This window comes from Callospermophilus lateralis, chromosome 5, assembly GCF_048772815.1.
Source record: "Callospermophilus lateralis isolate mCalLat2 chromosome 5, mCalLat2.hap1, whole genome shotgun sequence".
Classification (NCBI taxonomy): Eukaryota; Metazoa; Chordata; class Mammalia; order Rodentia; family Sciuridae; genus Callospermophilus; species Callospermophilus lateralis.
This window is the reverse complement of record NC_135309.1, coordinates 112,554,488-112,560,487: the sequence shown is the minus strand read 5'-3', so window position 1 is coordinate 112,560,487 and position 6,000 is coordinate 112,554,488. Positions and strand designations below refer to the sequence as shown.

Genomic DNA, 6,000 nt, shown 5'->3' with positions numbered 1-6,000 from the left:
TCTACAGAATCAATGGAGCCCTTCATTTCGCATAGTAGGTGCAAAGAATGTACCTTGAAAAATCGCCTATTTACTTTTAGATAAAGTGAATCTTATACATAAGGTGGGTAGTTGCCCGCTTTCCTATCTCCGCTTCAAGAGACATCTTGGAATAATAGAAACACCCCTACCTGAATAGCCTAAAGTAGAATTCACTTTTCCATTAGAATGTGAGTCACCTTTAAAAGTGATTATATTTTCTAAGGATAGGCAATTAATTTCAATGATGTTCTTTCTTCTACATCCAACGCCCACCTAATTCAAAGTTTACTGAAGTCTAAGTGCATGGTTAAAAAGAAAAAAAAAATAAAGTATGTTTTTGCAAGGACTTTGGAAAATGGACTTTAGGGCAGGCGGTGTGTGTGTGGGGGAAGGGCGGTTCAGATCTCTAAACTGCAAACAAAACAAAAACCCCAAACAAAACAAAACAATAACAACCAAAGCCCCCAGTAATCTGGGAAGAACTTAAAAAGCAAACTCTTACAGATTTTAATAGGAACGAGAAGAACACATGGTGCTGGTATTCCATTTTATCGTCAGTGTAAGGTTTGAACCAGTATGATTGTTACTCGCGGATCTGCTTTTTACAACCAAAACATTTAAGAAGCAATGCAATTCATCATGAGCTTCTCCCGCCCGACCAGGAGCAGAGAAAGGTTGGTGGGCTGCCTGAGCGACCTACATTTGCTCAGTCGTCTGGACTACTAGAGATCAGCCAACGTGCGCCGCCCTCTTGGTAAAACTCTCTTCCCTTCTCTAAGTCCCGCCTGCCTCCCAGCGGCGTTGGTGCCAGGCTCCTGGAGTCCGCGGCAGGCTGCGGGCACTCATGCCTCGGGTTCACCCTTTCACCCCTCCTTCACCTCCGGAGTGCCACTCAGGGTGGCGCGTTGTTTCTGCCCACTCGGGAGGCTATGCGGGCAAGGCCAGGAACTGCAGGGCCTCCCCATTTCGGAAATCCCTGGAATTGTATCCGCTCCACCTTAGCCACTCTGCTGAGGCATGGGGGGCTCGAAAGAAACAGGGGTTGGTAGCAAGACACTCGACTTAGAAACGCAACCAGCCTCCACGGAGATCTGAACTTGTCCTGGTCCCCTCCCTGACCCTCTGCCTCTTGTCCAGGAGACACCCAGCCAGCCAGACCAGCACCGGGCGCGGAGAACTAGAGCGCTCGGCAGCGGATGCGGCGCGCAGCCTGGCATCCCGGGGCATCCCCGCAGCTGGGGGCGGAAGATCTGGGCGGTAGCAGGAAGGGTCTGCACAGCCCCAGCTCCACTCCACCACCGCAGCCCTGATCTGAGGCCGGCGCGTTGAGTGGCAGAGAGGAGGGCGCGGCAAGGGAGGAGAGTAGCGAGTGTGAAGACGCTGATTGGTGCGGGCTCAGGGGCGGGGAGCCCGGTGGGCACGGGGGCGGGGCCTAAGCCAAGAGCTGGAGCTGCTGGAGCTGCGAGTGCACGGAGAGGAATAGCTAGCAGCTGGAGCGGAGTTGGAGGAAGCTACGGCCCCGGCGAGGGCGGTGGACTAGGGGGTCGGAGACTTAGAGCTAGGATCGGGAACAGTCGGTCCAGGCTGGATCGGAGGCACGTCGAAGCCGTGAGCTCCGGAGGCCGCTACAGCACCGGCCCAGCAGAGGAAGGAAGCCGGCCGGCGGGGAGGTAGGCGGCTGAGGCGGCGGGTCCGGGAGGGGGAGGTGGTGCGTTCGTGCGCGGCTGCCTCCGCTCTCTTCCTGTCACCAGCAGCCGCTTCTCCTTCTGCAGAGCCCAGTCAGGGGAAGCGGGCCGGCTGCCGGCGCCCCCGTGGTCCGCATCCTCCAGCCGCTAGGCAGCTTTTCCCGGCTCGTGGCCAGCGCCCTGCTTCTCCTGGCCACCTCCTGGCTCACGTTTTCCCGGCCCTCCTCCGAGCCGGTTCCGCACGCTGCCGGGCGCGTTCGCCGCGGGAGTTGCCAACGAACCCGGGTTTCTCTCCCAGCCCTTGTCTCCGCACGCTTCCGAGGGTCTCCCCTGTCGCCTTTGCTGCAGTTTCCTGGGGCCTTTCACTAGAGGAGAGCACCTTATCCGCTGCCTTTGCATTAGCGGAAAGGAGCGCTCCCTTCCCCGCCGGCTCTTCAGCAGCAGGCAGGGTCGCAGTCTGCGCTTTTCCTTAGGCGGGCGACGGTGGTCTTCAGAGCTCGCCCCCCAGCTCCCGCCCTCCGAAGTTTGCCGCCCTCCTCTTCCGGGGTGGGGGAAGTGCGCCTCGGGGCGGTTGTTCGCTGGGGCCCTAACTCAGCTTCTAGTGCTGGCCAGGCTTGGGCAGGTTGTTGGAGGCTTATTTAATGGGGTCCCGGCACAGTCCGGAAATCCAGCTTTTTGTAACGCAGGGCGAGACTGGAGGGACCTGCCCAGCAATATGGAGCCGGCCAGGAGAACAAGCGAGCGTGCAAGCTGGAGCTAACATCGAGGGGAATTGTCTGGAAGCCACAGCTCGAACACTCACTTCCCAAGGGCAGAAACTGCCTGGCAGATCATGAGACAAAGAGAACAGACAAGCTCTGGCCAGGCATCCCTGTACAGAAATGTATTTTGATAACCAGAATTTGAGCATAAAAATGCAAGAGTGTGAGCAGAATGGCTGTTACGTGTTGAATGCAGAATGTGTAGGAATTGGATTTGGGGGAATTATGCTTCTGGGCGCTGTTAAATACCGGAAAGGTCTTAGCCCCACCGTTAATTCCTGGCGGAGCTGCAGCGCTGTTGGTGTCCAAGTGTGAGTTTACTCTTTTATTTGGGGTGGTGGGGGGTGGAGGGGTTCCTGACTTTAGGGTTTTTGTTTGTTTGTTTGTTTGTTTTTCCATTTTCCCTCCCCGTGCTCTTTTCCTCTTTGTCAGTGCAAAGTAAGAATGGATAAAGCAGTTCCGGGTTTTGAATGTAGCATGTGATTGTCATTTCAGTGTGATGAGTTTCAAGTTTAGTTGTTAGGCGGGATATTCACAAAGCTTATTGACCTAGGCTTTCTGTGGAATCATGTTTTAATATTTTATTAGCTTGTGTTACTTTTTGGCAACCTTAAAGATGGTTAGTATTGGAGTAGGTAACCGACAGGGTCATTTCTGACTCAAGTTATCAGAGAAATGGATCTTCAATGTATAAATCATTAGGAATTTGGTGATTCTTGCACAGGAGAGGGCCACAAGCCCTTTAATCATCAAAAAAGAAAAAAGCATCATACAAGCTGTAACTTTTTGACAGATGACACTAATCTTGAAATAAGTCACTCATAAACAAGAATAGTGTTCCTATGTACAAAAGTTGCTAAAACTTTGCAAAACAAGTGTTTTGCTCAGCAGAAAGAAAATATGAAATAATGTGTGTGTGTGTGTGTGTGTCTGTGTCTGTGTCTGTGTCTGTCCAGGTTCCTGCACGTGTGCCTCTAAAGTTTGTTGGTTTGGAGTCAAATTGGAAAGGACAGGGGGAAGCGCCAGGCTTTGCTGTGGATAATGTCACTGTTGGATTCTTTAGCTTTTATATGCCAGTTGCTGGTAGTTATTAGAGGGGTCATGCTACTGTTTCCAAAGAAATGTATAGATCTTATGAGTAGAAGAAAGTTCTATGTGTCTGATATCATCTTTCAAACTGTTATGTCCTTTTACTTTTGATGTTCATTTTGATTTTGAACCTGTTCTTAGTTGCATAACAGAACTCTGCAATGTACACCCTCTTAATCTGCTGTTTTATCTGTACTGTGTCTTTTCACATCTGTGATGCTATATGGTCAATGTAAAAATCATTTCACTTTCCATTGATTAAATATATTATTTTCTTTAGCAATTTCTTGAGTTTAATACATTTACAGTAAAGTTGGTTTTGGGAAACTAAAATGCTACAATAAGTTATAGGGATATATATTTCATTTATTGGCAGTGATAATGATTGTTTGCATTTATCTTCTGGAAATATTGATTTCACCTAAACTGATTTTTGGAGGGCTTTGAATCCTAAGTGCAAACCTATTCAACTTACCCAAATTGTTAAAAGTGTTGGCCATTCCTTTAATGAAAAATTTCCATGAATACCCTGTAATTTTTATGTTGATATGTTGGTTTTAAATCCCCCCTCCTTTTTTTTAACCTAGGTAGTTTAGGGAGTATTGTAAAAAAAAAAAAAAAAAAAAAAAGCATCCACTTTGAAAGATTGTCCACATTGCCATCTAAAATGGGAACAATTCTAGTTCAGCTTTTATCATATTTGCATTTTGTAATTTGCAAAATGTTCTTTATTGAATAAAGAGCTGGTGAGTAAGTAGAACATAACAAGCTGAGTTGATGTTTGCATGAGTTTATACTTTTAATTCTCTAATATTTGATTCAATGCCGAAGAAATGAGAAGTGCTTAAGTATCAGCATCTTATACGTTTTAGACAGGCTGACCACAGAGCTCTCTTATGCAGAGTACAGGTCCTCTCTTTCCATGGCCACTTCTTCGGTCATTCTCTACTGTGGTGATGCAGAGTACAGGGTTTTGCTGGTAGAAACAAGAACATGAAGCATCAAAGTGAAGGCCTGAAAGACTAGCATGTTACTTATCAGTGGAAGGGATTATCAATTTGGCTTACATTTTATAAAGCATAATATAAATTATATCACAACAATTCAATAAAAACCCAGGTTGTTAATTTTTACAATATTCATATTATTCATTGCATTATGTCTCCAGTCTCATTCAACTGTATCCTAGTCATCTTAATGCTTGCCACAGTTCTGCCAATACTGTTATTGAAATTACTTGCCTAAATGAGTGGCAATTAAAGACCACTTCATGTATGCTAAACCAAGTGAATTGAAAATAGACTCTGTAATTACTTATAAACTCATCTTTTTGGCCAATGTTAACTTTTTGTTTTTGTTTTGTGAAAGAGTAGAGTACAATGAATGTAGCATGGCTTTTAGTTAAAAAAAAAAAAAAAAATTAGAAGTCTACTATAAGAACATCTTCAGAGATTTTCTTGTGCCAGAATTGTTTTCCTTAAAGTAAATCAAGTAAGTACCCATAGGTACCTGTAGTCAAAATCATTTTCAGGTTAATGATCACCCTAGAGAGTTTGGAAGTCACAGGAGTCTGGCCAAGTATGGAGAGGCTCCACCAGTGGGCGTAGTGAGTTGATAAAGCCCAGGTGCCTGGCTGTTGGCTGTGACTTGCTCCTTGCCTTCGTCCTAGGATGCCTCAGTGGTCTCCATCTGGGGCTTAGTCCTAGAAACTGGGGCTCTACCAGAGGACACAGCTGCTTTCAGTCCCTAGGGGGTTGCATTACTGAGTTTGTGTTTTTCTCTTTGAGAACAGCCCAGGAAGCAACCACCAAACCCTGCTGGAGAGGAGTATATCTCTAGCTTTCACCCCTCCTTATCCCCTCATATTTGTATACCTACACACTACATACACACACTCCTAGCCCCTCCCAGGTCTCCTTGGCCCTGACCTCTGTACAGCCACCCTCTACCTCAGGTAGGGAGAGAACTACTTGGGCAAAGTCCATTTGCAGCCTTTATCTATCTATATATCTGTTTACAGCAGAAAGTTTTATTTTAGTTAGCTTCAGGATTCATTTAGAACTGTTTGCAGCATTTAAAGGCACTACAGGAGAAAATTCCTGGCTAATGTCTGTTCCTGTTTTAAATCTGAGTTGTAAAAATGGCAGTAAGTAACATTCAGTGCTAATAGTACTAGTAGTACATGCTACCAGTGGAAATAGTAATACCATAGCTACAGTTTTCTTTATAACTTCAAGCACATTATCTAACTCTTATAGCTTATTTTCTCATCTGCAAAATGGGGATGATCAGTGTATCGAGGGTGATTACAAGGGTTAAATGAGTCACTACATGTAAAACTCTTAAGAACTGGGCCTGGCACATAGTAAGCACTGATCTGATGTTCATTATATTAAGCTCTTATTGTCAGGCATGCAGTTTTCCATGCTTTGCATGTGTGATTT

General features: G+C 46.1%; 1 protein-coding gene across 2 annotated transcripts in view; it reads left to right on the top strand.

The window, feature by feature from the left end:
* The first annotated feature begins 1,486 nt into the window (after positions 1-1,486).
* Pik3r1 (phosphoinositide-3-kinase regulatory subunit 1) overlaps positions 1,487-6,000 on the top strand; it is an 84,795-nt gene continuing 80,281 nt past the window's right edge. The window contains exon 1 of one of the 2 annotated variants that reach the window (XM_076857180.2): positions 1,487-1,691. The gene's annotated coding sequence lies outside the window, so the exon portion shown is untranslated. Of the gene's footprint in view, positions 1,692-2,382; positions 2,779-6,000 lie in introns of those variants that run through there. The other variant, XM_076857181.2, reaches the window with a different exon arrangement.